Source organism: Mastomys coucha, unplaced genomic scaffold (assembly GCF_008632895.1).
Source record: "Mastomys coucha isolate ucsf_1 unplaced genomic scaffold, UCSF_Mcou_1 pScaffold23, whole genome shotgun sequence".
In the NCBI taxonomy this organism is placed as follows: Eukaryota; Metazoa; Chordata; class Mammalia; order Rodentia; family Muridae; genus Mastomys; species Mastomys coucha.
Genome location: NW_022196906.1, coordinates 64,213,886 through 64,225,574, shown reverse-complemented (window position 1 = coordinate 64,225,574; position 11,689 = coordinate 64,213,886). Strand labels below are relative to the sequence as shown.

The window sequence follows — 11,689 nt, the reverse complement described above, 5'->3', positions numbered from 1 at the left end:
AATCATCACCGCCACCTCTCACACACATATACCCATAATGAAAATTAAAATCTTTAAAATACCAGGACAAGCAGGGCTACACAGAGAACCTCTGCTTAGAAAAAAACAAATCCAAGATAGTTATTAGTGTTCCTCTGGTACTAAAGATCAGTTTCAACTCAGAATCAGGACCTACTTGATTTAAAGGATGTACGTACACCCAGACACATATTTTCAGAACAAAGTTTTCAAAGTTGCAGGAGTTTCAAATAAGGATGCAGAGTGCATTGGGAGATAGCAGCTGTACACAGCAAGGACGACGTAGGTGACTCTAAAAGAAGAAATTCAGAGGGGGTGAAAGGCTGGCCTGTGGCCTGTATCTTCTAAAAAAAAAAAAAGAAATGGATGGTGTTGGTAGATCCGGTGGCATTCCGTCTCCCCTTCCATCGAAGTCATGAATGAAGATTTATGGGAGGCTCCGTCCACTCACAGTCCCATGTGGGCTGCAGCGTGCCTTCATTTTCTCTTGTCACGCACATGAGAAAGATGGGAAAGGGAAGATATTTTTCTACCTTGGTTTGCCTTGACGTGGTCCCTTGGGAGGGAAAGCAAGACAACTCGATAGGAAGACCTGACAGCCGCCTAAAGCTTTGGCGTAGGCTGGGCTAAGATGGGAGTGACGGGGTGGGGGGGTGTTGATGACCTTTTTCTTTCTTGTACTTGTAGAGTCTGTGAAGTCCAAGATCCAGGTGCTGGAAGGATCTGCTGTCTGGAAAGAGCTGCTCTCTGCTTCATGGATGGTACCTTGCTTCTTATTGCTATGTTCTCACGCCGTGAAAGAACAAATAGATCTTTTCAACTCTGAGTGTGTACACCTGTGTGTATATGTGTGTGCAAGTGTATGTGAGCCTGTGTGCGTGTGTGTGCATGCAAGTGTATGCGTATGTGCATATGTGAGTGTGTGCGTGTGTGCACATGTGTGTAGGTGTGTGTAATCGAAAGTGTGTATATGTGTATACAAGTGTGTATGTGTATGTGTGTATGTGTATGTGAGTGTGTGTGTATACACATGTGTTTATTGTGTATGCTGTGCATGTATGTGCATGGGAGTGTGTATGCGTATGTTTGTGTGGGTATGCACTTGTGCATGTGCCACACCTTACAGGACAATTTTTAGGAGTTGATTTTTCTTGTTAGAAGCAACATCTCTTGTTTCTTGCTACCACACAGCATACTCAGAAAAAACAGCTGTTTCTCCTATATTCACTCCCCCCACTGGAAGGTTTTATCCTTGACATTCTCTCTGGTCTCTGCCTCTAAGGTCCACCTCACTCTGAGTGGAACTGCTGCCTTTACTGACTTGACCTTTGACCTTGGCCAGACCTCCAACTTCTCACCTGCACCAACATTGCCTTGGAGTCCCTCCCACCTGCTTTCTTTGGGGGCTTGCCCTAACTCTGGGCCAGCTCAGCCATGGATCAAGTTTAAGTTTTCTCTAGCTTGGGCATACAGTTTATCTGTTTTAAAGCATTGTCTCTCTTCTCCCCAACCAGTATTAGAGATTTAGCCCTGGTGACTTTATGAACCAAAATGCAAACAAGTTTGAGGAAAGACCTTCCGACCTCAAGAGAGTGAGCAGGATTTCCTACATTCTGAGGACATATTAATTACAGATTCAGTAACATCTATTTAAAGAGAAAGTAAAATACTGTATAGAATATATTAAGCATGATTTTTATGAATACTAAAGACATCTAGGGACTGGGGCTGCAGTTCAGTTGGTAAAAACGCCTTTCTAGCATGCTCTCAGCCATGAGTTGTATAGCAAGAACACATAAATCAAGCATAGAAATGTATGTCTTGCATTCCCAGTACTCAGGATCAGAAGTTTAAGGTAATTCTGAGCTACACAGTACATATGAGGCTAGCCTGGGGTAATTACATCACATCTATAAGTAACTAACTTATTGATTAATTTAAAACACTGAAATAGGGGGTGGAGGGATGGTCAGTTGTTAAGAGACTGACTACTCTTCCAGAGGACCCATGTTTAATTCCCAGTACCCACGTGATGACTGCCAACCATCTGTAACTCCAGCTCCAGGGGATGTGACGCCCTCTCCTGGCCTCCTCGTGTATCAGGCACACAAGCGGTCCACAGACAAATATATCATGTAGGCAAAGAACCCATACACATAAAATAAAATAAAAACAAAAAATGTTTCTTAAAAGACTTTTTTAGAAATTGAATTATTTTACTTTGTTGTATAAGACATGGTTTGCTACATAACCAAGTTGGCTTTAAACTTCTGGTCCTCCTACCTCCGTGTTGGGATTGAGGGTCTATGCTGCCATGTCTAGCTAGAAATGTTTGTGTTAACATGCATTTTTAAATTAAGAAAATATAGCAGTGTCCCTCACTTACCTTTCCCGATGTAAACTAAGGTTCCTATCTCTTGCCTTTGGGATAGTCTGCCCACTATATTATATTAAATAACTGTGACCTTAAGGGATGAACAGCTTCAAATATTACATATTTAACACAAACAGGATTAGAGATTTGAATTAGCTTCACTCACCCCGATGTTTTCCACCAGCGCACACAACCCTTGACCATGACAAGTCTGCCTTGGGTACCTTTTCCATGAGGCATTGTAGTGCCAAAGAAATGTTAATGAACCCCAAAAGACCAGACAGGAGTCGATCTGATGGAGCCGATCCAATGCAATCACACCAGTGCCCACCGCTGACACATAGGACAGTTTTGATGGAGAAGAGCCGCAAACATATATCAGGGTCAGGTTTTATAAAAAGCAGCAAGTGGGGGAAAGTAAGTGTTTCTAGCCTGGCAAGCATCTAATTGGAGAGCTACTATGGCCTTTAGCATAAGTGGCTGTTGCTGGGAGTCAAACCATAAACTTAACTTCTGTTTCCCTCTGCATTGGTGGTTGTTAGGCAGGGGACGGGCTTATTGGGGATTAACCTGGGAAATCTGGATATGGGTCTTGTTTGGGTTAGCCTAGAAACTGACGCTAGGCTCAGGTTTGCTTCAGGTAACTTGGAAACTGATGCTAGTTTACCTGATTTCTAACTTAGGTCAGGTTCTCTAAGAAGGAGTCTGAACCCCAAAATTTGGTCTCTCAGCATCCCGTTCATGGACATCTAGACTTAAATCATAACACGGTTATTCTAACCATGGTTATAATCAAAACATGAGCTTTAGACACAAGGCTGGAGGTTGATGGTAGGAATTGAATCTAACCAAAGGACAGCCTCACTCGGTGTATGGACCCTCCCTGGTATGGGGTCAGTTCCTTACAGAAAATAACAAAACACGAATATAGTGCCTAATTAAATATTTCAGACCGTCTAATTAGAAGCCTCCAATGTTTGTCCTGATTACCATGTTGCTGCACTTACAAACTCTCAGAAATCTGAAGGCAATAAGTTCTCAGGCTTTCACTATGGTTATTTTCTTCTCCCTGTGTTGACTTGCCCAGGAAATGAGACTTAATGAGTCTCAGTCCTCCCTGGGAATCACAGGAGAGCTCATTAGCCTTTCCTCAGGTTCCTACCTACTGTCTGCCCATGATATGACTGGGATTTCCTTTGAGTTAAATATATTACCAAAAGGGAGAACCCCAAACAGCTTTGTGCTTGAATGCTGTAGACCAAGGACTGTATAAACATGTGTATATATGTTAGGAGGCTTCTGAGATGAAAGGTGAGAGAGCGTGGAAACAGCCTTCCTTGTCAATGGCATTGTGGCGCAGATTACACAGAAATGGAGTTAAAGTTTACATCTGCACTAGTCCTTCCAAATTCCCCCAGGTGCCCAGACTAAGGCAAGATGGGAAGGAGAGAGTCAAAGAGTCATGATTCTGAGAGTCCACCGGGTTGGAGAACTCCCAAACATGCATCCACAGGTTTCACCAAGGCCTCCTGATTTCCTGGGAAGGGGAGACTCTACACTCTCCGATTGAAGCTGAGTCCCTAGTCCTTCCACAGGTCATCTTAGAAGTCAGGTGGGCTCACCTGGCAATGACATCACCCAGAGAGGAAGAATGTTGTGAGTGTCCTTCGGTAGAAATCATCATGTGAGTTTCTGGACTTTCTTAATGGCCACCATTCTTCCCTACAAATAGAGTCAGTGCCACTCCAATATGGTTGAGTTACAACCAGGGACCAGTGCCAGTTCCTGAGGAATGCTTTCTGAGCTGTACCTGAGCTCTGAGACCTATTTGGATTGCACTAAATTCCAAAAGAATCTTAATTTAAACAAATATTGTTTCACACACACACACACACACACACATGCACACACACACACACATGCATACACACACACACATGCACACACACACATACACACATGCATACACACACATGCACACACACACATACACACATGTATACACACACATGCACACACACATACACACATGCATACACACACATGCACAGACACATACACACATGCACAACACATACATGCACACACACACACATACACACATGCATACACACACATGCACACACACACATACACACATGCATACACACATGCACACACACACATACACATGCATATACACACATACACACATGCATACACACACATGCACACACACATACACACATGTACACACACATACACACATGCATACACACATGCACACACATACATACACACATACATACACACACATGCACACACACACATACACATACACATGCATATACACACATGCACACATGCATACACACACATGCACACACACATACACACATGCACACACATACATACACACATGCATACACACACATGCACACACACATATACACATGCATACACATACACACACATGCACACATACACATACACACATGCATACACACACACACATACACACACACACACAATTTAGGATACAATCTTACATAGTTCTCAAATACTTTGATCTTATTTTAGACTTTCTTTGGGGTCCCTGAATCTAAAACCAATGTTCATTTATGGTGTCAGGAGCTAGAGCAGAGCACATCACTCACTGAGGGCTTACACTGTGTAAGTACACTGTGGCTGGTGTACTTCCATCTCATTCAAAGCCTTATTCTCCATAAGAAAGGTAGGGAACACACAGTGCCAACAGTGAAGGGTGGTTGGGCTTGAACTCCAAACACAGTTCTGGAGTTCCAGTGGCTCTGGAATCTGTCCTCTGACCCAGGATATTGTTCTGTCTATTGAATATGACATATTATAAGCAGATTCCCAGAAAAAAAAATGGTCACACCTGTGTAATGATTCTACAAGACTGCTTATGTCTTCTGTGGTTCTGCAGAATTGGAATGCAGCACATCTAGAACTGGATTCTCTACACCTTCGTTTAGCTCTGTTATTTACCGTTCATTGCCCACCTCTGAGTGAGACCCAGCATCTATTCTCAAGCCCACTTGGTAATATCCTTTTTTTTTTTGAATGGCTGCATAGACTTCTCAGCTTCCACCAATGCCAAGGCTGAGAATGGCAACAGCTAGCAGCTGAGCCCTATCGCAGAGACCTCCCACTTGGCCTCCCTCCCTCCCTACCTGGTGATTCCACTAATATAATTTTAAAGTACCTTGAGGGCCAGTGTGACAGTTTAGCAGATGAAGGTGCCAGCCACCAAGCCTGACAACCTGAGTTCAATGTTCAGTATTACTTGTACCCCCCAAAATAAATAAATAAATAATAGAATGTGATAAAGTTTTAAAAACCTGCTTAATAGTTTTCCCGTACCGTGATACACAGACTTCACGGACCGTTCCCACACTGGGACATGGAATTAGGAGTGCCCTAAATCTGTGTTTCCTTAGTGTGGTTATTCATACTTGACTCCAGAATAAACTATGTTTTACTCCCTTTGATATGAGAGTGGTCTTTTTGTTCAGCAGTATTTTTACTTTAAAGCACGTTCGGTCCTGGCTTTTTTGTTTAATCCTGTATCTAGCTCCCAGGACTTAAGGAAAGGTGTCTAGTTCTTTGGTGTGTGTCAAGGGCATCTCCAACATGGAACAAGAGACTTATTCTCTGAGCTGTTCAGACAATGAAATCACAGTTGAAAAAATTAAAAATTAAAAGCCACCACTCTGAGTCAAGCCTCTTCCCTCTATTAGCCACAGTTTGGAGCTCCCTGGGAACATCTCTGATCTTTTCTTCACAACAGTCCACTGCCTTGCGGGCGAAGGCAGCATGGCCATGTTTTGAAGCCACATGCCATTTCCTGCAGGCACCTGGCCTCTCATGGTTCACAGAGCAGAGTTTTGTTTCTACAAAGAAAAAGGCGTGGAGGGAGGGAGTGAGAAGGAAAGGTGAACATCCAACTGCAGAGAATAAAAGTGCGGTGTGCATGTGACCACGCGAGGTGTTGGATGCAGGCCGTGTACATGTGACCACGCGAGCTGTTGGATGCATGCGGTGTGCATGTGACCACGCGAGGCGTTGGATGCAGGCCTTATCCTTCCACAGAGCTCTAAATCGGATTAACATGTAAAATATTGTAAATGTTTGAACCTCTTTCTCTGAAGTCTACCTCAGTCTCCAGTGTTCTACCAGCTGTTACTAATTCGTAGTAAACACTTCCCTCCTTATGGTCTCTGTGATTCTTCACAACCACTTAAGGGTACTAGTACTAGCTAACTGTCCCAGAGAAATGAGGCAACACAGTCCACCTCTAAAATGGCACCAAGCACAGAGGGAACTACTCCAGCTTTTCTGAGATGCTGCCAACCTTGTAAGAAATAAAAAAGAAAGGTGTTTCCCCAGCCCCAGGTGCTAGGAATGAAGAGGTACACACTCTTGTGGCTGCCATCTTGCCCAAAGAACAAGGTGAGAAAATAAATAAGAGAGTCTAATGGCAAAAGGCTGGGCCAAAGAAGATGGAGCAGGGCCTGCAGGGGGAAGTTGCCAACTAACTTAAGGAAGTCAAGATTCTAGAAGATACACGAAAGGGAGGTGTGGTGGTTTGAAGGAGAATGGCCCCCATAGGCTCATAGATTTTGAATGCTTTGGTCCCTGGGAGTGGCACTATCTGAAAGGATTAAGGGGTGTGGCCTTGTTGGAGAAAGTGTGTCACTAGGGGTGGGCTTTGAGGTTTCAAGAGCACAAGCCCAGCCCAGTTGCTTTCTGTTCTTACTGTCTGCAGATCCAGGTCCAGAACTCTCAACTCTTCCCCAGCAGCACTTCTGCCTGCCTGTGTGCTGCTATGCTCCCTGCCATGATGATAATGGACCAAACCTCTGAAACTGTAAGCCAGCCCCGATTAAATGTCTTCTTTTATTATATTAGAGTTGCCTTGGTCACGGTTTCTCTTCATAGCAATAGAACACTGTCTAAGACAGGAAGCCATAAGTAACTTCAGCTTTCTCCAGCTCCAGGTAGTAAAAATTATGCTACAGGAAATCCAGCCCCAAACTTGCTTGGGTAGCATATAGAGTCCAAACGCACTGTTAGAAAACCTCACTGAAGGAGTTAAAATAAAAACCAACAGCAAACCAATATATCCACTAAGGTGCCCAGCATAAGAAAATATAAAACCACTCCAGACATTTTTACAACTTTAGGAACATGAAACCCTGAAGATGCAGAAAATCTTGATGAAAAGAAGCTTATAATTAAAAGGGGGGATACCCAAGAGGAAATGAGCCCAAAAACTAGACTCTGGCCATGGATGTAGCTCAGGGGCAGAACACTTACCCAGCATTCACCAGGCTACAGTTCATTGCCCATACAGAGTGAGAGAGAGAGGGACAGGAACAAAGGGGGGAATGGAGAGAGGGAGAAGAAAGATGGAGAGAGAAAAGAGGGAGTGAGGAGAGAAGGAGCAGATAGAATAAAGAAACTACAGGGCTGGAAAGATGGCTTAGTGGTTAAGAGCACTGGCTGCTCTTCCAGAGGACCCAGGTTCAATTCCCAACACCCATAGAAGCTCACAACTCTGGATAACTCCAATTCCAGGAGATCTGGCACCCTCACACAGGCAAAACACCAATGCACATAAAAATAAATAAATCTTTTAGAAAACTAGAGGCTAAGGACAGAAGACAGTAGAAGGATCTGAAGCAGGCAGTGAAGGTGTGCATGTCTGAGTCTGGAAAGACGGCTCTTCTCGTAAGAGTGCCTGCTGCTCTTTCAGAGGATCCAAGTTTAGCTGCCAGCACCAACGACAGCTGGCTCACAGCCCTAGGAGGATCTGATACCCCTTCTGGCCTCTGAGGGCAGCCCTGCTTCTGGAAAATTCTGGAAAAACATAACAGAATGGGAAACTAAACAAATGATCCAAGTTGCTATAACAAAACACCACAAGCAGGGAACCTTAGCACCACAGAAATATAGGTCTGTCCTCTGGAAGAGCAGCCGCTGCTCTTAACCCTGAGCCATCTGTCAGCTCTAGAGGCTACTAATCTGAAATTGAGGTTTGGGCAGGGTGACACTGCCCGTGGCCATCCCACTGAGTGTCTATGTTTAAATTTCTCTTGGTGATAAGGACAGCCGTCGCAGTTGGTGACAGCCTATACCAACAACCTCATTTCAAATTTGATTACCTCTATGAAGGCCCTGTTTCTAAATGAGGCCACGTTCTGAGGGGCTGAGGGTTAGCTCTTCATTACGTCTTCTTTCAAGAAACAACTTGACCCGTAACACATGCTGTAGAAAAAAAAAATAAGGCATTTTGAACAAACTATTATTCAGTCACGAAAATAATGAGATCTTGTCATTGGTGTCGTTGAACCTAGACAACGGTACGTTAGGTGTGTATGTGTGTGCCTGTTTGTCTGCATGTGCACCAGATATGCACGATTGCCTGTGGAGGCCAGCTGATCCCTCTGGAACTGACATCACAGATGGCTGTGAGCTACCAAGTGAGCGCCAGTACTCTGGAAGAGCAGCCACTGCTCTTAACCCTGAGCCATGTTGCCAGGTCTGGTAAGCTGAAATTTTGACTTAAAGATTCAATACTAAAAAGTAACGATCTTTCAGAGATAGGTGATACAATGTATAACTTCAAACGCAGAGAAGGGACCAGACTAAAACAAGCAGCTCTTTGAAATGAAGCCAAAATGGGATAACGGTGGCTGGCAAGAAATGATGAGCCAGGCATGGTGGCGCACACCTTTAATTTCAGCACTGGGGAGTCAGAGGCAGGCAGATCTTTGGGAGTCTGAGGCCAATTTGGCTACATAATGAGTTCCAGGACAGCAAGGACTACACAGACCTGGTTGTCTCAAAAAAAAATTAAATTAAATTAAATTAAAAATCACATTTTAATTCATAGAATTTAATTGAACTGAAGCAGCCAATTAAAGACAAATATTCTGAAGGTTTTAGTAATTCAGTTATGTGCCAATGAGAAGAGTCAAGTATTGAAATACAATAATACCACACAAAATTAAAATGGAAGGATAGAAAAAGGTCTCCTGTCAAATAGAAATCCAAAGAAAGCTTAAGGGTACTAACCTAGAGCTGGCAGGACATGCCTTTATTCCCAGCACCCAGGAGCCTAGGCAGGCAGATCTCTGTGAGTTCAAGGCCAGCCTGGTCTACATACCAATTTCAGGCCATCCAGAGGTAGATAGTGAAACCCTGTCTCAAAATTTAACCTGTATTTTAAAAATTATTAATGTTGTTGGGGGAAAGCTCTTTGGAGGAGTTAAGAAGGGACATTGGTTCATAACAAAGAAAAGAAGTGGGTCATGGGAGACAGCACGGTGATCAAAGATCGGATGAACCAAAGCACACTTCCTCACACTGCACAAAGCAAAACACTTAAGCAAATCATGTAAGAAATTGATAAACTCATCACAATGCCAGGAGTGTTTAAGCACTCCTGTTTTCAATAGGCAAGTTTAGCCAAGGTGCAAACTTCGTCTCTACAAACGAAGTGTAAGATCCATAGCTGTCTGTCTTCTGCCAAACTCAACATTAGATAAGATGTATGTTCTCTCCCAGAAAATACCGGTTTCATCTAAATGGATGGGAAGCTAAGTGCTCTGGGCAAGTCCACAGCCTAGAAAGTATGTGCTAATAATTCATTACGGATAGTGGGGACTTCCCTTTTAACAAGCACAACTATTACAAATGGAATAATTAATGAAGACATAAAATAATGGATTGAGAAAAACAGAAAAGGAAAACTATGTCACTGTCCTTCCTCTGCAGTATTTATGAGAGGCCGGTTTCATTTCTTAAATTATTAACTTACTGTGTAAGATAACTGGAAGATTGCTTATATTCATCCTAAATGAAGGGGGAAAATTTACCTAAAAACATTAAGAATCGTAAATAGGACTTACTTTGACTTCCTTAAGACGATAGCGGCAATGCTGCCCCCTAGTGGCAGACCCCAGCAACCTAACGTGACCTGGAGGAAAAGTTTTCTGAACCATGGGTCATTTTCCTAACAAAAGCTTTAAATATAGGCCACAGAGTTGATGATTGTGTAAGTGTTAGGTCAGTGTCTGTTATTAACGTCATTCCCATCATTAGCATTTGTATTATGCTCAAGCCTATTGCTAAGTGTCTCTGTGGCGGGTACCCATTTCCAAGTTGAAGGTCAGACTACACAGGAAGGGCAATGCATATCTAAGGAACAATCTTCAGCCATTTTTCTCAGAAGACAGTGGGACACTTAGCCATTGCCTTCCTGGTCTTGCTAGCACACTACACAAAGAGCACCTTGGAGATCAATAGTGATGCCCTAGGGAATAGCCAGGGGTACTCATCCCCTACTCTAGAACTCTACCACTGAAGGAAGGCGGGCAGGTCTCAGGTACAGTGATAGCATCTGAGTGCATGTGTGCGAGCATGCATGCGTGCATGCATGCGTGTGTGTGTGTGTGTGTGTGTCTCACAGATTAAATTATGTAACTTTCCATTAAAAACAAGCTCAAGCCTGATTTCATCATCAGGGGTTCTCTAAATATTATCATCTATAGGGGGAACCAGTTCTATAATTCCTAGCTTTTAAAAGTTTGTGTCTCAAACTGAACTTGCTGAGTAGGCCTGGCATACACGGTCCAGGCTTGACTCTGAGCTGCAGGTAGCAGAGCAGGTGGTTTCCACTCAGTCACTTTCTAGGACAGCAGCTGTAGGACTTTGCATGCCTTAGTTTGCATGAACTACCATGGTGTACACATCATGTAGGTGGGGGCCATTTTCACTTTGGTTTTGTGATACAGTTTTGTGGCTTTTAGACCACTCAGGAATGCTTAACTAGAGAGACGGCATCTCCTTTCTGGAGAGTTATGACTAAGCAAAGGAACTGGAGTTGGGGGAGGGAGGGAAGGAATGTGAGCCAAGCCTTCTGAAGATGACTTGGGGGTCTGAAACACACAGGCCTTAAAATGTCTTGCTGCCAGTGCTGAACTCTCAGACTTTTCACAAAAGGAAAGCTGTGGATGGTCATTCAAAGCTCAACACAAATCAAAGCAGCCAGTCATCTACCAACTTGGCTGTTTTATTGTTTTTTTAATATTGTTGATACTTGAAATCAATATGAGCCACCTGCTCCAACCTATCAGAATGTCCAAATTTGAAGGAACGTGCTCCACTCTGTTGACAGAGTGTGGAGCTTCTGAACTCACAACTGCTTGTGGAATCTTCTGGAAGTTTCTTAAACACCTACCCTATGAGCTAGTCAGCTCACTCCTGGGCATTTGTTTAAGATGAATGAAA

The 11,689-nt window shown here is 43.5% G+C and overlaps 2 long non-coding RNA genes across 3 annotated transcripts in view; one reads left to right on the top strand and one right to left on the bottom strand.

The window, feature by feature from the left end:
* Positions 1-8,664, bottom strand: part of LOC116073474 — a 17,429-nt gene extending 8,765 nt beyond the window's left edge. For both annotated transcript variants that reach the window (XR_004111822.1, XR_004111821.1), the window contains exon 1: positions 8,560-8,664. This is a non-coding gene — a long non-coding RNA (uncharacterized LOC116073474). The remainder of the gene's footprint in view (positions 1-8,559) is intronic.
* LOC116073475 lies at positions 21-844 on the top strand. Its single transcript, XR_004111823.1, has 2 exons — positions 21-300; positions 706-844. It is a non-coding gene; the product is annotated as an uncharacterized LOC116073475 (long non-coding RNA).
* Positions 8,665-11,689: the final 3,025 nt, after the last annotated feature.